This window comes from Thalia democratica, chromosome 4, assembly GCF_965202585.1.
Source record: "Thalia democratica chromosome 4, ktThaDemo2.hap1.1, whole genome shotgun sequence".
Taxonomy (NCBI): domain Eukaryota; kingdom Metazoa; phylum Chordata; class Thaliacea; order Salpida; family Salpidae; genus Thalia; species Thalia democratica.
In genome coordinates this window covers 74,314,809-74,339,519 of record NC_139168.1, presented here as the reverse complement: position 1 = coordinate 74,339,519, position 24,711 = coordinate 74,314,809, and positions in this window count along the sequence as shown.

Below are 24,711 nucleotides of genomic sequence, written 5' to 3'. Positions count from 1 at the left end.
TTCAAAGTTTTAAATTATATCCAAACTCCCCTACTAGAAATATATTGTGTTTTTATTACTTTTTGAACCAATTTGTAATCGCCGTCTTGTATACCAAATTGAGGTAGTTGACAAATAAACTTGCAACTTAATTGTAACCAATAAAAAAATAATAAGTTTAAAATAATTTACCACTGCTTTACTGCTGTCTTCCAAGAAAAAAAAAACTATTAGTAAAGCTACATTTTAAAAGCCATAAAATCACAGAATTAGTGAAAAAATAATATAAAGTTCTTTGAATTATTTATACTAGCTACGAAAACTAGAGTTGATTGGCTATTGGAAATCTCGTAAGAAGTAAAGCGATAAAACGAGCTTTGAAATTTGTAATTTCTGATTTTCAACCCTTAACATGATTTGATGTAAAAAGTATATATGTTTTAAAAATACTAACATTTTTATTGATTGAAAAAAGAAAAATGATTTGATCTTAGAATCTGGTGTACGAAATAATCTCTCAGAAAAACCAAAATAATACAAAATATTTAAACAATAAAAAATAAATAACCACGCTTTTTGTAAGAAATATATAAGACAATTATTAGAGCTAGATGTAAGTAGCCACATGAATGCACATCCACAAGAAACCATTCTTTTAATCCTCAAAAATATTCAAACTAGCTACGAAAACAATAGTTTATGGGCTGTTTGAAATCTTGTAAGTCAATAAACCCATAAAATGACCTTTGAAAAATATTTTAAATTTTAGATTTAGGTTTTAAACTTACTTTGACTTGGTTAAACAAAGTGTGTATTTATTTATATTACTAACATTGTTTATTGAAAGACAAAAGAAAAGTGCTCAGAAATTACGGTCTAAAGACCTAATGTACGAAAGAGCCTCTCGGACATAAGAAAATGATAAAAAATCATATTAATTAAAATTCAATACAGTAACCTCTCGGATCTTTACGCACTTGTGACGTTACGCACTCTCGTTTAGTTACGCATTTCAGAATTCTAAAAAATTCAGAAAATAAAAATTTTAATTTTTTTAGATTTTGCACAAACTAGGTTTAATGTATATTTTTAAATCAAAATATGTTTTTGAATGATAAAACACCTCTCTATATCTTTAGACTTTGTAAATTTATGTTCCTTGACTAATTGATAAACATTTAGTTATACCTCAGTATATCAGAAATTTTGTTTACAATAAGAGATTAAATCAAAATTCTGAAATAAACATGACTGTGTTTAATAATAAAAGTATAATGAAATAATTAGAGTTTAAAACACAAAGAAATAATACAGCAGTCTTGCCCTATATATTAATAAACACCATTTTATATTTGTAAAGAAATTCTTAATTATAAATTGAACTTGCTAAGTAGAATAGAATATAAATGTCACATATAAATAAAGATAAAGATAATTTCTACTTATTATTAAAATAGTAAAATTATTTCTACTCGTATTATTATTGTTCTATAGAAATTCAAATCCTTTTTTTTAATATATGTATAGTTTTATCTGTTGTTTTCATATTTATTAATGAAGTAAACAAATAGTTAAAAGTGGGAAAGTGCCCAGTCTGCTTTTAATTGAAGCAATATTAAAAAACAGCGATTATAGTGAGTATATTTGTTACCTCTCGTTTCTTTACGATCTCTCATATCTTTACGCACTTTTTCTGTGGACACAATGTGCGTAAATAAGCGAGAGGTTACTGTAGTTATAATTACCGTTGCAGCAATACTGTAGTAAGTAGATAATGAAATATAAAAGCTACATGTATGTAGCCACAAAATTTAGAACAGTATAAGAATATGATTTAGATCAGTGCTTCTGAAATGGGGTTCCGCGGAACCCTAGGGTTCCGCGACGCCTCTCAGGGGTTCCGCGAAGCCTTTCAAAATTTAAAAAAGAAATTTAAAAGAAAAAAATAAATAAATTATAAAACTTCAAAAAAAAAAAGAACACATAAAATGGAAAACTTATATAATTTTAGCATTCATTGATCTGCTTAGTGTGTATCTAGTGGTAGAAATTTTAATAGGTATTCATTATTGTTAGGTGTCCTGGTTGCGCAAATTTTTGTAAATTTTTTGAATTTCTATTTTTAGTGAAGTCATTAAAATACTGGTATTATCACTAAAGCAAACAATGTAGGAGCGATCAAAACAGATTCTAAATGTTTACACAATAAAACTTAATAAAAGATCTTTATCAGAAACTTATTTCTGGTATATTATAATGTTTCAAATGCTGTAAAAATGTTTGAAAAGTTGTATATTAGCTTAATTTAAAATTTAATATGTGTAAAAGCTTATTTTCTAATTAAAAAATGCTACTATAATGAAATTAAATGTGTCGAAAATTATTTCATCAGCAAGGGTTTAGAGTGGAATAATTGTGTCGGCATTTGTACTGACGGTGCATCGTCTATGACTGGGTCCAAAAATGGTGTAGTGAGGAAAATAAAGGATAAAGCAGTTGAAGCTAAATGGATACATTGTTTTTTACATAGAGAAAATTTGGCAACAAAACATCTTTCTTCTTGATTACAAGAATTTCTCTCAGCGTCGATTAAAACTGTTAATTTTATAAAGAAAATTGATACAAAGGCCAGATGTTTCAATAACTTATGTGAAAGTCTAGATGCTGACCATCTGCGACTTGTTTATCACAACGAAGTTCGCTGGCTGTCGAAGGAGCGGACACTGGTTCGTCTCGTTGAATTGAAGAAGCAGGTGTTCACCCAGTAAGCAATGGTTAGCAAAGGTTAGCAAAATGGTAATTTTGCGATGTTTCACCGGTTTGATGAGGCCCATGAAAAATGCATAGAATTCAACTTCTCTGACGAAATATACAACCATCTTGATCTTTTGTCTAAAAAGTTTTAACATTATTTTCCTGAAGATGTTCCCTTCGAAAATTTATGTATTTTGAATCCTTTTATGTGTGATATTGCTTCAGAAGAAGTGAATCTTCCTACAGTTACAGAAAACGAATTGCTGCAACTATCTGAAGATAGCAATTTAAAATTGAGTTTCAAAGGGAAGGAGTTTTTAGGTTTTTAGATATGTGCAATTTCAGATTACCTCGTCTTTGCAAAGCGTGTAGTAAAATTTATTTTACCATTCACCACCACTTATCTTTGCGAGTCCGTCTTTTCGCATGTAACAAAAATTAAAATGAAGCAAAGAAACTGAATGCTGACTCTAACCTTATCTGCCTGTCTCCGTCTCAGTGTATCCAAAATCCAGCCACACATTGATTTGACATGCTTGTTGCTAAGAGACAAGTTAAAGCTTCGCTCTAAATGTATTTTATTTATTTTTTGTTATGCATCTTACCCGTTTATTACAGTAATCTGTGAATTCGACCAGGTTCATGTTCATTTCGTTATTGTTTGTAGCTCTCATTTTGTTTTTATTATGCAAGGAAAGATTTTTATGACGTTTAAATTAATCATGTTTGTTTTCGTTTATTTATTATAGAATCATAAAATACCTATTGCCTCTGGCGCACTTTGAGCTTGACTCGACTTAATACTATTACAGTTGGTATGATTTCTAACAATGATATAGTTTTGCTAAAAATTTGTTTTTCACTGAAATTCTTTTGATTTTTGCAGGAAATATTATATTAAACATTTTAAATTAGGGGTTCCGCGGAAAAGTTGAACTTTGGAAAAGGGTTCCGTCACTATAAAAAGGTTCAGAAGCACTGATTTAGATTTTTAATAGTATAAGAACTACTAACTAAAACAAGAGTTTATGTGCTAATGATAATTACAAAACTAAGTGACTTAATGCGTATAATGAAAATCTAAAAGTTAAGTTTTTTTTTTATTTAATAACAGGTTTTATGGGAGCCGATCATTTCTATCCCGCTATCATTTCTAACCCGTTCACTTCTAACCCGATCATTTCTAACCCGGACACTTTTAACCCGATTACTTCTTACCCGAACATTTCTAACCCGATCACTTCTAACCCGATCACTTCTAACCCGATAACTTCTAACCCGATCACTTCTAACCCGATCACTTCTAACCCGATTACTTCTAACCCGATCATTTCAAACAAGATCATTTCTAACCCGATCACTTCTAACCTATTATACCTGTTTATTTTTTTTCTTAATTTTAGTCTAGATTTCTTCAAAAACTAACTAGTCTTAATAAAATTATTAAACTATTTTATTTTTAGTTTCTTTAAAACGTTATGATTTTTATGTCTTACGTAAAAACATTATTAGTATAAACTTTAACTTTATTAATAACTAAACATAAGTTTAATTTGTTTTCATCACCTTATTTTTTGATATTTCATCCTACAGATAATTTAAATTTTTGTCAATATCTCACACATTTTTGTTCTTTCAATCTACTTTAACAGACGTTGTTCGTTAATGATATACAATTCACAAAATCGTTTACTTTACAATATTTTGAACTATTTTTTGTAGGATTTTAAAGTAAGCAGTTATAACTATATTTAAGTTGGATCTTATAATAATTCACGTGACTATAATAATTTTAACATTAGCAAATTTCAAAAAGTAAACTTTTACATTTGTAATATTCAGATACAAAAATCGTTATATTACGGCCTAAAAACTACAATGCAAGTTTGCTGTAAATGTTGTATTATTGCTGACTTATGTATTAACGTTTTATAATAGGTTATTTTTAAGTTTCATTTTAATAACTTTTACTAATTGTTATACAACTTGCATAGGCCTATTAAGATAATATAATTCAAACAAACACTAGTAGAAATTAAATACTTTTGTTAAATTAAGTGAAAAAGCCAAATTTTTAGGTATAACCTAACTAAATATTAAAACAGTTATTTCGTATAACAAACTGCAAAAGTATATTACGTCGATTAACCGTCTTGATTTCTCATCATTAATAAATTCCTACAGCGCAAAAATAGTCATTAACAATTAAACAGACATGTTTATTTGTATAACAAGTCCGAAGTTAATCAAGTCTCGCCCAGGTAACCTTTCTTAAAACTTTCACTTAAGTCTATATAATATACAAAATGTTTTAATTACGACTCAAATAAGTACTTTAATAGACGAAAACTTTATTAAAATTTACATTATTATGAATAGTTGAAATAACGTAAGTATAAACGAAGTAAGTACTGAAAAACATTTTGAAATAGAGTAATAAGTTAATTATAGTTTAGTTAAGTATAACTAGGAGCAGAAGTTTATAAAAACTACATCAAGTTTTTTGTTTCCTTTAATCAACTAGTTTTTCAGAAAACTATTACCTAAACATATTTACTTTTTATTGATTACAGCAAAGCCAGCTTGAAGTCTATCGACTTTATTCTCGGTGATTTTTTGCACCTCTAAATTTCTAAAAACGATTTTTGCACCTTTAATTTTCTAGAAAAATATATTAGAGTTTCATAATACAAACAAATTTTAATATTTTGTAATAAACTTTTAAAATATTTAAATTAATCATGTAACTTATACTCATATTTAATATTTAATTATTGCTGAATAATCTTAAGTTCTTGTGTTTTTGAAAACCTATGAAACAATAAATTTTAAAAGATATTAAGATTTTTTTTAAAGAAGTTTCTATTGTTAATCGTGAGAAACTGTTTTTGCAATTTTAAACTTTGAAAACTTTTAAGTTTTCATAATAAATGTAAATTTGTTTTTCTCTATATACATCATATTTTGTAAGAAAAAAAGCAAAATAATAAGTTTTCGACACTTAACTTTTATAGTTAAGTTTATTATATAATATATCTAATATAATTTTTAAATATAATATACCATTGGCTAAAAGAAAGAAAATTAAATATAAGTTCTAGTAAATGACGGGTTCTAAATATTGAAAAACGTCTACCTCTAATTTTGACTTTTTAAACAGTATACACTTTCGTTTTAAGAACTTTGAGTTTAATAATGATAATTTAAAATGAAAACACTATACTAATTACGGTTACTAAATTTTACTAACTGTATTATTTCAAGTTTTATATATACTGATATTTGTTTTCTTAAAAAGTTATATTTTATATAATTTCGCTTTAAATTTGAATGCAACATGGCAGTCTGGTCTTCATACTTAAAAAATGTATCCAGTATTTATTTTAACAGTTTATTACTAACAAAACAATGTTCCACTCCTATACTTGCATATAGGAGATCCTTAGTTGTTGTAAATAGGTCTTATTCAAATAAAATTTAAACACCTATTTTTAAACTAATTTATTTTAAACTAGAATTAAACACCAGAATTTTAAGACCTATTTACAACAACTGAGGATCTCCTAAATGCAAGTATAGGAGTAAAACATTGTTTTGTTAGTAATAAACTGTTAACATAAATATTGGATATAAATCTCCTTATAGACATTTAAGTCGAGAACTTTATATTGTTTGATTTAAAACAAGTTACATTATTAAAAAACTATTATTATACTAACCATATAGAATATCTTCAAAGAAAAAGTACGAAGTAGTCTTCAAAGGCTGCAAAACTCATTATATTTCTTACATTGACTTCTATCAAAACTTATTACTTAATCTTTAGAATACAGAAGACATATAGTTTTCCTAATACCTTTTAAAACTAATTAACTACAGTTAATTAATAATCCATTTTTAATTTTATTTAAATAATTAATTACCACGAAAATAAACCATTGATATAATATGTAGTATTTGGGTAACTCTATAGTTTGATTTTATTAGCAGCGCCTTTCCTCTGTAAATAATATAACGTTGTTTAACATTTCCGATAGATATTATTTAACCTGTATTCTTAATGTGCTTTGGACTTTAAACTTAGTGGTTAGTCAATGCACTTTTATTTTTTTACAGTTGTCTGTACCTTAATTCCAATAATGTTTATTTTAATTGTATCGATTATACTTTGGCAAAGCGACAAAAATAGTTGATAAAAGTTAATGAAATACCAAATGGATACAGTAAAAACTGTCATCATGAAAAAATGTTGCCATGCAAAATTTTCCCTCGTGCAAAAGTGACGACGTGCAAAAGTGTCCCCACGTGTAAAAGTGACCCTCCGTGCAAAAGAGTCGCCGTGCAAAAGCTACCCTCTGTGCAAAAAAGACACCCACCCACCGCTAATATTTAAGCTTTTAAAAAGCTACAAAACCACAGAGACACATTACGTTTTTTATATACTTAGTTATACATTGTGTTTTGTTTATGCTTGCCTTTTAAAATTACTAAAGAATAAATTTGCAAATTGACACTTAAAATTCTTTAAAATAACTAATTTTAAGTTTTTGTGTGTAAACCTTTCTTCATTTCAGTTATCAAAAAATTAAATAAATAGGGAAATCTACATATTTGTAGCTACAAAGTGCTTTTAAAGGTCATACTATTTATGGGTGTTTTAAAATTTATAAGTATTTATATATTAATCAATCTTTTTTATCTGGCTATTTTCCTGAAAAATTTTGTAAGAAAGTTTCTGAAAAGTCAAACAATATTTTTGACTTTGTAAGCTTAAAAACAATTTAGTACACTCATGGAGCTTTTTGTATTTTGTATATCTAAATTTTAAGATGATTTTCTTTTCACAGGGTCAGCAAGCACACGAAGCGAAATTTCAAGTACTATTAACGATATACTTATCGCTTATTAAAATATTTTAGTTTAGACAAGCTACTGTTACCAGCATTTGTATTAAATACATGTAAATTTCAACAATGCTTAAAATTTTAGGTTAATTTTATATATACTTTCGATAAAATATTATTTTACTATCTTTTAAATAAACTGACTAAAAATATTTTATGTTTAACAGAATTTTGAAACAATTGTTTAGTTAAAAAAACGTTGTATTCTATTGATATATACCTGCATGTACAATTTGTTGGAGAGAGCAACTTTATTTCAACATTTATTTAGTATAAGAAGTATTTATATGTGTAAACTTAGTAAAACAAAATAAAGTTTTGCCTTGAAAACTTATTGTAGTGCTAAAATTATCTTTTAGCATTTTATTCAGAAAGAATTAATTTTACAAGTAGTATAACAAAATGTATCTAAAAATACTTATTACATTTCAATAGCAGAAGTAGTATACATAATACAACATATGTTTAACAACAAAACAACATACAACATACATAAAATGTTCAGCACATTTTGTAATTAAATTGTTTTCGCCTTCGTTAATGCAAACAACCACTTTGTAACTCGATCCATTTGTTTAAAATTTACAAATTAAAAAAACATTTATATATAATTACACAATAAAAAAAAAAGTTTTTGTATAAAAACTTAAAATTAGTCTGTTATTAAAATAAATAATTAGTTTTTAGTGGTTTATTCTTGTTTCTTTAATCCAACATGTTTTCACTAATTATTACAACTAATTTGCATAACTGTAGCCTCCGGAATGTTTCCTAAGAAAATCTAACCTTTACTTATAAAATGCTACCGACCAGTCATGTTATAATCAAGATGGCAGTTAAATACAGCTGTTTTAATTGTAAACACGCGCTTTAAAGCTCTATAGTAAATTGAAAGAAATTTGGAGAAATAAAAGAAACTAAAGTGAAAAGTGAGAGAGCTAGAAGAAAAAAGAAATTTATAAGCCAATAAGCTTTTGCTTTCATAAGAAATTTTAATTCTATTGTCATGCTTTTTATTTTTTTATTCTACTGCGGGGATTTTTCGCTCTCCGATTTAACATCACTGCTACCGACCACTGGTTTAAAATGTGCTTTACTTTCATTTTTATATAGTTCATTAAAAACAATTCAATAAAAGACATCTACAATACAAAACGTGTTACGAAATTTGTCCTGTTAATGTTTTTAATCTTTCGTACTGAAAAAAAATATTTTTTTTAGTGTTTCATACTCTTTTACTTTTGCTACTGTTTTCTAAGAAAATTTTATAAAAAGAAACATTTTAAGCAAATCAACAACGTTTAAAATTTTAAAACTTATCTAAGCATCAGTATGGAGATGTCATGTTTTTACTATTACTTCTATAACCTATTTTCTTAGCCATTGAAAATACAAACTTGCTAACGAGTAAACTTTTTAACTTTATTTAGAAATAAATGATCACTCTTTTGTAATTTAGGGCTGGTTTACAGCTGTAGTAAGTAAATATTTCAAATTAAAAGCTACGTGTAAGTAGCCACAAAATCACTAGTGCAAAAGAAGTGATGTTTTAAATAATGTTTTGAATATTAATCTACTTACAAAAACAAGAGTTTATGGGCTATTTAAAATTCTCGTAAGTAAGTAAATAATGCAATATAATGAGCTTTGAAAAATATCCAAACTAATATTTTTTGATTTCTAACTCTTACTATGATTTGATTTAACAAAGTATAAATTTATTTCTATCACATACATTGTTTATTGAACGACAAAAGAAAAGCGTTCAGAAATTTCGGTCTAAGGACCTAGTGTACGTAAGAATGTCTCATATATACCACAATAATACAAAAATTAAAACTAATAAAAATTAATAATTAGGCTGTTCTAACTTAGGTCTGCTTCACTACTGTAGTTGGTAAATTTTAAACGTTTAAAGCTACATTATTAGAAGCTACAAAATCTAAAAGTCACAAAGTGATATGTTTCAAATTTAGTCAAACTAGTTTCAAAAACACGAGTTTGTGGGCTATTGATAACCACATAAACAAAAGATTTAATGCATGTAATGAAAAGCTAAAGGTTATTTTTTTTTTACTCAATAACAGGTTTAATACTAATAGCCATAACCATGTTATACTTTTTAAGTGGTTTTTTTATTATTTAATTTATGTTTTTAAAATTATAAACTAGATATTTTGCAGTGTACTTTAAAAGTTTTTGTTAACTTAATAACTCTTTTATATAATTTACTTTTTTTTAAAGTTGATATTTTGTAACCTTTTCTACAATTTCCTTTCTGTTATAGTTGCATGTTGTATAGAATTATAAACTTTTTAAATAAAATATGTTATAAGACCTAAAAAAAAAACTTATACTTATAGAATCTACTAATAGTACTAAAAGTTATATACTTTTCAATATCAATTGCATAAAAAAAAAGACATACCAAAAATAAATAAACAATCGCTTTTTAGCTTAAAACATTCAACTAACTTTTAGTTTTAAATTTTACTAAGCATTTTCCTTTAGTCTGTTCATATTTAACTGACATTAACAACATTTTAAGTTTAAAAGTAATATCTTAACTCCCCTACTGGAAATACACTATGTTTTTATTACTTTTTGATCCAATTTGTAATTGCCGTCTTCAATACTGATACCGTCTTCAATACCGTCTTCAATACCGTCTTCAAATGTGAAAGGTGACAAATAAATTTACAGCTAAAATTATAACCCATAAAAAACAATGAGTTTAAAGGTTTTTTGATTTTAGCACAGCCTTACTGCTGTCTACTAATAAGAAAAAAGAACTATGAGTAAATTTACGTTTTTATAGCTACAAAATCGCGTAAAGGGTAAAGAAGTTGATATCCAATTCTTAGAAATATTTAAACTAGCTACGAAAACTAGAATTTATAGGCTATTGGAAATCTCGTAAGCAAGTAAACAAACCCATAAAATGAGATTTGAAAAACATTCAAAATAATATTTTTTGATTTTTAACTCTTACTACGGTTTGATTTAAAAAGTGTAGATTTGTTTATAATACTAAAATTAATTGTTAAACGAAAAAAAAAAGTATTCAGAAAGTTTAGTCTAATGACCTGGTGCACGAAAGAAACTAACGACAGACCAAAGTTGTACAAAAATTAAAAATACCAAAAATTAAATATTCTAAATAATGTTGACTTACATCTGTGTTAAACAATTAAGAAAAACTAAAAGCTATATGTAAGTAGCTACAAAATTGCAAAAACAACACCATGACATGTTTTAAATCTTAGAAATACTTATACTCATTACAGAAGCAAGAATTATGGGTTACTGATTTTCACATAAGCAAGTGACTTAATTCATATAGTAAAAAGCTAATTGTCAGTATTTGTTGATACTTAATAACTATTTTATATATATAACCATTACCATAATGTTCTAAAAACTTTAATGTTAGCGTGCTTTTAACAATACTACTCACACATACTTTGTTACAAACAGAAGTTGACAAACTCAAGCAAAGATTGTTCAAAGTAAAAATAAGCTAACTTTTTTTCGTAAATTTTGTAAATAAACCTGTTTTATGGGATTGAAACATAATTAACTTGTTATTTTTAAGTTGTACAAAGACTTGAAAAAATTAAAGGATGCGTCATTAAGAAAAGTTAAACTCTTTAAAGTATACTTTATAATATATTTCTTCTTAAAACAAAGATGTATTTTACTAATTTACTTTATTTTACAAACCATACATAAAAACAATTGAAATTTTCTTTTGTTTTTGAGTAACTTTAAACATGCCATAGATTTGATAACTATAATAATACTTATATCTATGATAATGTAATTATTTTTAAAATAAAATATGTTATATACCGTAATTTTCCTCTTAAGTATCCGTTTGTAAGGTAAGCATTGTTAAGAAAAAATCTTTGTACTCAAAACACTTTTTAATTAGGCTGGTGTTTTAAGTACACATATGTGGTTATTATCTGTTTAACGTGGTCACTGAAGAAGAAGATTACTGGAAATAAATTTAAATAACTAAGTTGTTTAATAACATAAAAACGTTTTAAAAACGATAAAATAAGATTCACTAGTAGCTGTGTTTAAAAATTGTTCAAAAATCAACCTTGTAAATATAAAGTTTTTAACATTTTTCTTCTTCTTTTTTATATGTTTTAAAGATTAAAAACATAAGTTCACTGTTATCAGTTTTTTTTAGTTGCATAGTTAAGTTTTTATTTTATTTTATAAATTTGTTTTTTATGCTGCGTTAGTAACAGTTTTGACTAAATTGTTAATTTTTTAGAAATAACCAAATTTCTTTATAAATTGCTTGAACTTTTTGCTAGTTTAGAGAAACACTTAACATTATTATGCAATGAAACAGAAAAATACATTGTTACACTATTATGTATTATAATCAACAAAAACAGTGAAAATGAGTTTAAACAGTATTTAACTTTTTTTGTGCTTTTTAATAGTCAAGTCATCATACAGTATAAAATAATTATATATAATTTTTAACAAATAATTCAATTAAAGATGTTTTTATTAATTATTTTTATGTTGTAATTTAGATACTACATGTTTTCAGTGTTATGAGTATTTAGATACTCTTCATGGTTAAACTAATTAATCTGTATAAGTTAGAAATTTAATTTGTTTTTAAGTTTTGGAGTAAGTTGATTAAAACACGATATTTTTCAAATAGAAGTTTAGTTTATTTAATTAACATTAGGAATATATTAATTGCATAATCAAAATATTATGAAAAATCGCCAATAATACGTAACAATTATTATATTAAGAGTTTAAAATCAAAAAATTATTAGTTTAAATATTTTTCATAGTTCGTTTAATGGATTTACTTACTTACGAGATTTCCAACAGCACATAAACTCTTATTTAAGTAACTAATTCAAATATTGCTGAAAGTTTGAAAGTACAGTTTTTTCTTGTACATTGAATTTGTAGCCACTTACAAGTAGCTTTTAATTTTTTTTATTTACTTACTAAAGAAGTAGAGCAACGCTAATTAGAATTATTATTTTTTTATTACTTATAATTTTTATAAGTAATAAAAAAAATAAAAAATAATATAGTATTACTACATTATTTTTCCCGAGCGGTTCTTTTGCACACCAGGTCACTACACCAAAAAATCTGAGCAATTTTCATTTGTCGTTAAATAAACTAAGTTAGTATAATAAATGAACACACACTTTGTTTAACCAAATCATAGTGATGGTTGAAATTCAAAAATTATTTTCTTAAATACTTTTAAAAGCTCGTTATATATGTTTACTTACTTACGAGATTTCCAATAGCCCATAAACTGTAGTTTTCGTAGCTAATTTAAATATTTCAAAGAATTTGAATACAACTTCTATTAGCTTTATTATTTATTTTTCCTTTTAATAGACAGCAGTAAAGCAGTGCTAAATTCTTTTAAATTCATTGTGTTTTATTTGTTATAACTTACTTTGATATTTTATTTGCCACCTATCTCTATTTGGTATTGAAGACGGCAATAACAAGTTGGTTAAAGAAGTATACAACTATATAAAAGAACTACTTTGACAAAATATACCATGGTTATATTTATAAGCGCTAAATCTTTTATTAAGCATTAAAAATTACTGATCTATCTGTCATGCTTATCATTACATGCACCAAATCACTTGCTTATGAGTAATCAGTAGCTCACAATCTCTTGTTTTTGGAACTAGTATAAATATTTTTGAGTGTTTGAAGCATAGTCTTTTGTGCTTTCGTAATTTTGTTGCTACTTACATGTATATTTTTATTTTTGTTATTTAGTTACTACAGTAGTAAAGCAGCGTTAAATTAGAGCAGTGTGATTATAAATTTTTATTATTTTTAATTTTTCTATCATTTTGGTGTGTCCGAGAAGTTTTTTTGTGCACCAGGTCATTAGACCAAAACTTCTGAGCACTTTTCTTTTGTCGTTAAATAAATAGTGTTAGTATCATAAAAAATACTTACTTTGTTAAATTAAACCACAGTAAGGGTTACAAATCTAAAACTGTTAGTTTTAATATTCTTAAAGCTCATTTAATGGATTTGTTTACGAACTAACGAGATTTCTAATAGCCAAAAAACTCTTGGCTTCAAGCAAGTTTTGTGATTGTGCAATTTTGTGGCTACTTACTTGTTGCTTTAACCCTTTCTTTTTTTTATCTTACATAGTAGCAAAGCAGCGTTAAATTACAACAGCATAATTATTTTTTTTTTAATATTTTTTTTTTGGTACATCTGATAGGTTCCTTCGTACATTCCTTAAACATTTCCGTTACAGTTCCTTAAAGCAAATTTTCTGAGCAATACTCTTTTGTCGTTTAGATAACATTGATAGTATTATAAATAAATACATACTTTGTTGAATCAAACCGTAGTAAGAGTAGAAAATCAAAAAGTATTAGTTTGAATATTTTTCAAAGATCATTTTATGGATTACCTACTAGATTTCAAATAGCCCATAAACCCTTGCTTTTGTAGTTAGTTTGAATAATTTTTAAGATTTTAAGAACATATCTTCTTTTAACACGCCAATTCGTGGCTACTTACATGTAGCTTTAAATTTAAGTTGTTAACTTAGTACAGCAGTAAATCAATGGTAAATTAAAACACTGTGGTTAATATTTCCAAAGAAAGTTGCAAAACTTACTCATTAGCAAGTTGATATTTTAAAATGGCTCAAAAAATTGGTAATAGAGTTAATAGAAAAAACATGACATCTCAATACTGATGCTTAGATAGGTTTTCAAATTTCAACGTTGTTAACTTGCTTAAAATGTTTATTTATAAACTACTCTTAGGAAACAGAGCAAAAGTAAAAGTTTATGTAACAAATAAAAACATTTTTTGCAGTACGTTTAATAAAACAGTTTAATTTAATGTTGTAATTCAAATACTACTTTGTTTCAGTGCTGTAAAGTTTTAGATAATCTTCTTCTAGAGATAAATTAAAAATTTATTATGTTTTTTAGTAGTGGGCAAAGTTGGTTAAAAAATGAATTTTTTTAAATAAAAGTTTTTTTTATAAACATTGTGAATATATTTGTTGCTTTTAAGTTAAGGTAATTATTTTTTTTTTCAACAATCAAAATATTATATAAAACAGCCAATACATACGTAAATACATATTTATAAAAAAGTATATAGAACTATCTAAGATACATTTTTTTCAACTAAACTAAACGATTTCTAAAAAGAAATTATTTGTTTATTTTAGATATTTTTTACTTAATTTACACAACTTATATTGCAAACCATATATGATGTTTTATTAATTTTAGTAGAGTTTTATCAGTGTAAACTTTTATTGTTTTTGGTCTTAAAAAAATTATTTAATAAAAAAACATAATTTAAATTAACTATAAAGTAGATTTCTAAATAGGTAACTCAAATAACAAAGTTAAAATCTTGTATAAAAGAAATACTTTTTTAAAACAAATAATTTTAGGTGTTGTAAGTATAAAACTTGTTGTTAAGCATTAGAAGTTACTGACCTTTAACTTTTCATTATATGTATTAAAACACTTAACTACGTTATAATTATTAGCCCATATACTCTTGTTTCTGTAACTAGTTTAAATACTTCTAAGAGTTTTGAACACAATCTCTTGATGTTATGTAATTTTTTGGCTACTTAAACATAGCTTTAAATTACTATTATTATTTACTACAGTAGTGAGGCAGCCCTAAAGTAGAACTAAAGTGATTATTTTTTTTTGTTCAAACTTTTTTATCGTTTTGGTATATCTAAGACGTTCTTTTGTGCACCAGGTCCTTATACGAAAATTTCTGAGCGCTTTTCTTATGTCGTTCAATAAAAAATATTAGAATTATGAGTAAGTTCATATTTTGCTAAATTGAATTATAATAAGAGTTAATAAAGTATAAATACAATTTACGTTTTATTTAGATTTACATTAGTATGTTTAGCTAAGTGTTTTACGTTATGTGATTTATTCGATTCGTTAAACATAATTTAATTTAGTTTTTTTAACTAATATTCACTACATAATAAAAGTTAAATTAATCTTCAAAATTTAAATTTAACTCCTTTGTTTTTAAACCTAATTATAAACACACAAATTTGCATCAACAACATATCATTACTTTTATCTAATATTGTTTTAGTTTTCGTTTTTAAACTTTACTACTACAATTTACTTTTTTGTAAAGATTTAATTTTGGATTTAAAATAGATAAAACGACATAAGTTTACTTTTATTATTTTTATAGTTGTACAATTCAATTTCCGTAATTTATAAATTTTTTTTGTAATCTTCAATTAGTAATAGTTTTAACAAGATATTTAATTTTTTCTAAATATATGAATTTTTTAATAAATTGCTTGATATTTTTTTACTGTAAATCATAATTGTTTTTGTATTAAGAAAGTTACTTGTTAAAAAACTTAATAATTAAAAAAAATGTTATTATAACATTAAAGTATATGAGCAACATAAAGATTATCTTTTTAAGGAAAAAGAAAAGTACTGATAACTAAAAAGTATAAAATAAGAAAATTAAAACACCTTGTACAGTATGAGTAACTAATTAAACTTTTAAAGTAGACTAATAAAAAGTAGACTTATTTAAATTATAAATGATAAAAACGTTATAAAAGAAGTACTTTGTCAAAACATATCATGGTAATTGTTATAAGCATAAAATATTTTATTAATCATCAAAAATACTGACATTTAGCTTTTTATTGTGCACATTAAAGTCATTTGCTTATGAGATAATCAGTAGCTCACAAACTCTTGTTTTTGTAATTAATTTAAATATTTCTAAAAGCTTGATAGTTAACTCTTTTTGATTCTATTGATTTTGTAGCTATTAAAATGTAGAACTTACTATTTGATTTCTGTTTAGTATAAATAGAGCAGTAAAAAATTCAATTAATTTTTTTTTAGTAATTTTTAAATGGGTGTAAACAAATAGCAAACTATTTGTTACATTTGTATTTAAACGGTTATTAAAAGTTTATTCTAGAAGTAAAAAAAATGCAATGTATTTTTAGTTGGGGAGTTTGGAAATATTTTAAAACTGGGTTTTTCAAACTATTCTTGAATGGCCCTTTAAATGAAACAAAAAAAGCTATGTCCACTCAAACAATATTTATTAAAAACCTTTTTTAACCATTTAAGACTCTTTTTTGCTCTTCCTCATTAATTCAAGAATATTTAGTGTATGTTTTAAAATATGGCATTGTGGTTCACTAAAATTTACTAATTGTTTTTAACATTCAGTATAAGCTTCAAAATTACCATTTAAAAACTCCTAAGATCTTGTTTTTTTGCTCTTCATCTTCAATTCGAGAATATTTAGTGTAAGTTTTAGTTTATGACCTCATGGTCTTTTGGTGCCTTAGGTGCTCATAGCCCCCTAAACCCTGGAACCACTTGGCCTAGTTTGGGAAACCCTGTTCAAAAATTTGAATATTTTTAAGTTAATTTAAATTTGAAAATGCTTAAGGAAAATGTTTCATAAAATTGTGAACTAAAAGTAAGTTAAAGGTTTCCAAAAAGTTTAGCTTGACAGCTAAACATATATTAAGTGATATGAAAGTTAACTATCCGATTTATATTTAACAAATTATTATCGATAGATTACTCGATAGATTTAAATTGTCAAGTACAAATTATTCGATAGATTTTAATACAAATTAAGTTCTAAGTTAAAAAGCATTTAAACACTCTCTTTTATTTTTTTAAACAAACATGTATATATAAAATTTTAAAAGTCTAAGCCTTACTATTTTAATTAATTATTTATTTTTTTTTAAATTGACAAAACATTTAAATATCTGTAAATAAGCAAACAAACTTTATAAATAAAAGTTAAAGTCTACAAAATATGTTATATTGACAACTTTTTATAAAACAAAACAATTATAGAGTGTAGAACCAAAATTTACATAAAAGTTTTTTACTTCGAAACATAAAAAACAGCATATAATGATGGATTTTTTTTTTGGGAAATTGTATAGTAATTAAAAATTTAAATAAAAACATACTGTTTATTTTTATTAAGGTTTACATAAGTATGTTTGGCTTAATAACTAACTACTATTTAACTTAGTCGTTCTATTATGTAAGTTTTAAAGTAAGTTTGATAACTTAAAATAATGGGGTTTTAAGAAATTTTAAGTCTTTAATAAGTTAAAAAGTTTTGTTAAATTCGCAACAAAATACCTAAATGTACAGGTGAAAAACCATATTGACATGGAAAGAGTTTTTAAAAACCTAATACTAACTTAGTCTTTGTTTGGAAACTCCACAAGTTCAATTTCAGTTGTTTTATATATATTTATGTGATTTTAAAATAAATAAAATGCGTAAATTTATTTTCATGTAATTTTTATCTCAAAATTTGTAGTTTTGTTTCAGTAGTTTATGATTTTATGTTAATGTTTGTTTTTTATTAAAAAAAAATTAAATTGATTCTAATCTGTATTAATTTTTAAAAATAAAACATAAGTAAACCTTTTGTTAATATTTATACTTAAAACGAGAAAAATGGTTAAAGGAAATTTGAACAATACATAATTGTTTGAGTATATATGAAAATTTAAATAGATTTAATGATAAAACTCGTAATGTATTTGGTTAAGTAAAGATCGTGTATTCATTTATTTTATAGTTTTATCAAATAAATATTACAATTAAAAATTTTAGTGTTGTGGCGATTCGAGACATTTATGTATTGTGAACTTATTCTATTTTGTTTTAAAGTTTTATGTTGTTGTAAGCTTTTTTTTAGATAAATAAAAATAATTGAAAAACAGACAGACTACTTTAAATTTATTTGATGTAATGATTTAAATAGTAATGGTTCAATTGTAATAGGCATGCTTAACTTGTTTACGCAAATAATGTTCCATAACATATAAGATGTTTAAAAAAAAATTGCTAAAGTTTTATCAGTACAAGTATTTATTGCTTTCTTTCTTGAAACAGATTAGTGTTAATTTTTTTAACTCAGTGTAACATGTTAGAATACCATAGTTTAGTTTATAATAAAATAAAAAGACGCTCAAGATATTAAGTCCATGGACCTAGTGCACTAAGAAACCTTTTTGTTGTCGATTTGTAAACCACAGATTTCTTTCAACGTCTTGCCCAGGACGTTTAACAAATTAAATTATAAATATTAAGATTAGATTTTTCGGTAAAAATTAAACAAAAAGGTTTAGATAAAAAACATAAAATAAAAAATAATACTTTTCGTACTTAGCTTAATCATTAATTTAGCAATAGCTTCTACAGTAGACTAATAAAAAGGTATATTAAATAATAAAAGATAAAAACTTGTATAAAAGAAATAATTTATCAAAACAAAAAGTAGTAATGGTTATAAGTATAAAACTATTTAGTAAGCATAAAAAAATACTGATATTTAGCTTTTCATTGTGTGCATAAAGTTTTTGCTTATGAGATAATCATTAGCTCACAATTTTTTGTTTCCGTAATTAGTATAAATCTTTCTAAAGGTTTAAAATATATGTTGTTGTACATTTTTCATTTTTGTGGCTACTTTCATGTAGCTACTAGTTTGTTTCATTTACTTAATACAAAAGTAAAGTTAATAGTTATTTTATAGTTTTTAAATTTTAATCATTTTGCTATGTCCGAGACGTTCTTTATAAAACTTAGACCGTAATTTCTGAGCACCTTTCTTTCGTTGTTCAATAAACAGTGTTAGTGTTATAAATATTTACAAAATTTTTCTAATCAAATCACAGTAAGGGATAAAAATAAGGAACTAATAGTTTGAATGTTTTTCAAAGCTCAATTTTTGGATTACCTAAACATTTAAAAATATTCACATTTAGCTTTTCATTATAAGCATTAAGTCAACTAATTACTTATGTGATAATCAATAGCCCACAAGCTCTTGCTTTTGTAACTAGTTTAAATATTTCTAATTGTTTGAGATACAAATTTGTATGTTCTTCTAATTTTGTAGCTATTTATATGTAGCTTTTAACGTCGGTTATTAGTTTATACAGTAGTATAGCAGCCCTAATTTGAACAGCATGATTGTTTACTATTAATTAGTTTTAAATTTAGTTTTACTTTGGTATGTCGGAGAGGTTCTTACCTTAAACCAAATTTTTTTAAACATTTTTTTTTGTCGTTCAATAAACAACGTTAGTATTAAAAATAAATACATACTGCGTTGAATCAAACCGTAGTAAGAGTTAGAAAGTAAACAATATAAATTTGAATATTTTTCATAGCAAATTAAATGGTTTTTTTTACTTAATTACGAGATTTCCAGTAACCGATAAACTCTTTCTTTCGTAGCTAGTTTGAATATTTCTAACAGCTTAATATTAAATTCTTCTCTCATTTTACTATTTTATGGCTACTTACATGTATATTTATCAATTTTTTGTTGTTTTTTTTACAGTAGTAAGGCACCACTAAATTAGAACAGCGTTATAATTTATTAATTTTAATTAAAGTCGGAAATTTAATCGTTAGCAAAATCAAGTTTGTATTTAAAACGATTAAACAATTTGGTTACAGAAAAAAATAGGAAAAAGTGTATAAGGGTTTTAAATAATATTAAGTAAAAACGTATGTACTACTTATAAAATGTAACTTTCAATTTATTAACGACTTTCAATTAATTTTATTTACCTTAGCATTTTTTCAGACTTTAAAACTAATGAAGGTTTTTTATTTAGTAGTATATATGTAAAACTTAATGTTCCGTTTTTTCTAGGTTTAAACAAGTATATTAAGCTAAGTAATTTATAATTATTGTTTAGTCGTTTATAAAATATATTTTTTAATGTAATTTTTATAATTAAAATTCACTGAGAAATACAAAAAGTTAAACTTCCAACTTTATATTCAACTCCGAGGTTTTAAAAATCTAATAATAAAGACCCAAATTCACATTCACAACATAATATAATTTTGATTATATATTTATTGACAACCACAAATTACATTTTCGTAAACATTTACTTTTAGTTATACTTTGAATAAAATGACATAAGTTCACTAAAATCATTTTTTTAGTATTATAAGTTTATATAGTTTTTGTATTTTATAAGTTTATTTTCTTATGTTTTGTTACTAACAGTTTTAAAAAGATTTTAATTTTTTAAATAATTGAGTTGCTTAATATATTGCTCGAAATTTTTATTAGTTTAAAGAAAAATTTAGATACGGATAAATACACTATTACATTAGTATTTATCTACTTAACGTTATCTTACTAACAACAAAAACAGTAAAAATAAGTTTAAAAAGTAGTTTTTTTGTATTTATGAATAGTCAAATCATCATAGTGTAAAAAATAGTTATGTAAGTATTATTAAACAAAAAGTTCAGTTATAGTTTTTTTATTAGTTAGTATGATGTTGTAATTTAATTATTATATTTTTTAGTGTTATAAAATTTTTGATAATCTTCACGCTTAAAGTTTAATATTGTTTTATATAGAAGTTTAGTATGTTTTTAGGTGGTAAAATAGTTTGGTTAATAAGTGATTTTTTAAAATATAAGTTTATTTTTTTTAAATTAAAACTGGGAATATAAAAATTGCTCTTAGGTTAAGGATATTCTCATTATTTGTTACTTAATCAAAACATTATACAAAATATCCATTACATCTGTAAGAATTTTTTTTAGAAAACTATATAGAACTACCTAACTTTAATATGTCTGATTAAACTTTAAAATTGCTGGAAAGAAATTATTTATTTGCTATATATATTTATAACTTAATATATTTCTTATACGACAAAACATATAAAAAGTTTAAAAAATATAGTAAAGTTTTATAAATGTAATCTTAAAGCAGTTGTTTGTCAAAATATGTTTTAATTCAAAATCAACTTGTTAGTATTACAATAAAGTATATTAGTAGTATTAAGATTAACTTTTTAAAGTAAAATAAAAATTAAAAATTTGGTATTTTTAAGCACTGTTATCAGTCATTTATTAAACAACTACTTTTACTGTAAACTACTGAAATGGTAAATTAAACAATATAAGATAAAAACTTTTATAAAAGAAACACTTTGTCAAAACTACATACTATGCACTAAGAAGATAGATTATGATTATTGTTTTATAACTTGATAACAAAATATATCTGGTATTAATTTTATACGGCTATTTATAAAAATGGTTATATATTGGTATTTTTTAATGAAAGATCTTTTTTTATTAAGCCTTAAAACAAACTTACATGCAAAAACTTTTTGGTTGCTTAATTTATTTAAAAAAAAATTAAAGCAGTTTAAATGTTAAAGTTAATTTTCAGCATAAATAAATGTAAATGATATTTTACAGACACTTATGTTGTATAAAAACTTTTGATATTACTATGATGTTATTTTAGAATATTTTATTAGAATTTGTTCGGTATATTTAGTTTATAAACGTGTTTTATTCCTATGGCTTTGTTACAACCTATAAAAGTTTTTAAAAGCAGAAGCTGTTAAGTAACATTATTTAAATAAATAGACAAAGCAGTTTTAAATATTTGAAGATTAATGAAAGAAAAATAAATCTTTCTTTTTTTTGATATGTAAACATTTTAATTGTTTTAACACTATGACCGTTACTTAAAAAAATACTAATTTTGTGCTGTTTTAAGCTAAAAATCACAACTGTGATTTTTTTAACATCATTTTCTTTATATGATAAATACATAAGTTGCTAAAGTTTAATTGGTCAAACATCAATTTAACTTATAATCATTATTATACAGAGCGGATATTGGTGTAAATATCAGAATTCTAAACTTGCTTACAGATACAAGCAAATAAAACTAAACAATCGTACAAATTTCCTTATATTTGCAATTGTAAATCTTATCAATAATTGCAAAATTATTTGAAAATTTACATATTTTCTATTCATTGCACATGTAAACAATATAAATAATTGCAGATTTATTTGAGAGATTTACTTGTTTGTTAACTGTTCATGTGCAACTATAAATGACATTAAATAAAAAAGTATGTACGACTTCTAAAATGTAACTTTTAATTAATTTTTATTAGCTTTGCACTTTTACAAATTTTAAAATTGATTAGCATTTGTTGTTTAAAAAAGTATAAGTAAATCTTAATGATTCATTTTACTTGGGTTTAGACAAATTTATTTGGCTAAGTATCTAATATTTTGTTATTAAGTCGATTCGTTAAACAAATTTCAATGTAGCTTTTATTACTAAAGTTCACTAAGTAATAACAAAAACCAAACTCCTTAATTTAAATTTAACTTCGACGTTTTAAATACGTTATTATAAAGATACGAATTAACATTCACAACAAAATACTAATTTTATCTAATATTTAGTTTTCGTTAAGAAACTTTACGACTACAATTTACTTTTTTATCAATTTTTTACTTTTGGTTTTAAAACGAATAAAACAATATAAGTTATTTATTATCATTTTTTAGATGTATAATTTAGTTTGTGTGTTTTATAAATTTATTTTCTAATGTTCTATTAGTAATAGTTTTAACAAGACTTTTTATTTTTTCTAAATAATTAATATTTTTAATAAATTGCTTAAAATTTTTATCAGTTTAGATTGTAAATCATAATTGTTTTTGTATTAAAAAAGTTACTCGTTAAAAAACTTTATGATTAATTAAAATGCTAGTATTACAATAAAGTGTATGAGCAATATAAATATTAACTTTTTTAGAAAAAGTAAGTATCGGTTATTAAAAAGTATAAAATAAAATAAATAAAAAACCTTGTACAGTATCAGTAATTATTTATATCACTAAAACTATTTAGAGACTACTTTACAGTAGACTACTAAAAAGGTAACTTAACTGAAAAAGATAAAAACTTGTATAAAAGAAATACTTTGTCAAAACATATCACGGTAATGTTATAAACATAAAACCTGTTATCAAGATATATAACCTGCATCAAAAAATACTGACCTATAGATTTTGATTATATGCATTAAGTCATTATTTTTGTGTTAGTCTATTGCCCACAAACTCTTGTTTTTGTAACTAGTTTAAATATTTTTGACAGTTTATTAACAATTACTAATTCATTATCACGATTTTGTAGATGCTAATACGTAGCAATTTATATTTTTTTTTTTTTCTAAGTATAAGTCAGTAAGGCAGTATAAAATTCCAATAACTTTAACCTATTTATTTTTAATGATTTTACACAAATAGCAAACTTATTTGTTACTTTAGTATTTAAATCTATTACGAATTTGCTCTAGAAGTTAAAAATATACAATGTATTTCTATTTGGGGAGTTTAGATACATTCTAATACAGGGTTTTCCAAACTTTTTTTAAAAGGGCTCTTTTGAAGAAACTCAAAAAGGTATGGCTCCCTCTAAGAATATTTCTGAAATGAAACTTCCTGTAATTTTTTTTTGCTCTTAATAATTAATTCCTATCTAGCTTAAGTTTCAAAATAAGCATTGTGGCTCCCTAAATTTCCTTTTTTTTTAACACCTCGCCAATAAACTCTTACTTTTGTAACTAGTTTGATTACTTCTAAGAGTTCGGCCTTCGCGATTATTTGGCTTAGATTTTTTTTGTTGTTGTTTACTTACTACAGAAGTAAACCAACGCTTAATTAGCACTTATAGTTTTTTATACTTTTAATTTTGTATTAATTTGATATGTTCAAGAGGTTCTTTCGTGCACCATGTCCTTAGACCAAACTTTTTAAAAAATATTCTTTTGTCACTTAACGAAATTTGTTAGTATTATAAAAAATACATGCTTTGTTAAATTAAGTCATAGTAAAGGTTAAAAATTAGCTACTATAAGTTTAAATTTTATGGATTTATTCACTTACTTACGATTTTTCAAATATCCCACAAACTCTTATTTTTTTAACTAACTTAAATATTTCTGAGAGTTTTTAAGTATAGGTTTTGGTTGTACATCGATTTTATAGCTACTTACATGTAGCTTTAAATTTTTGTTGGTTAGTTAATACAGAAGTAGAGCAACGCTACATTAGAATTATAATTTTTTCTTTACTTATAATTTTTATATAGTTTGTCCGGGAGGTTTTTTCGTACACTA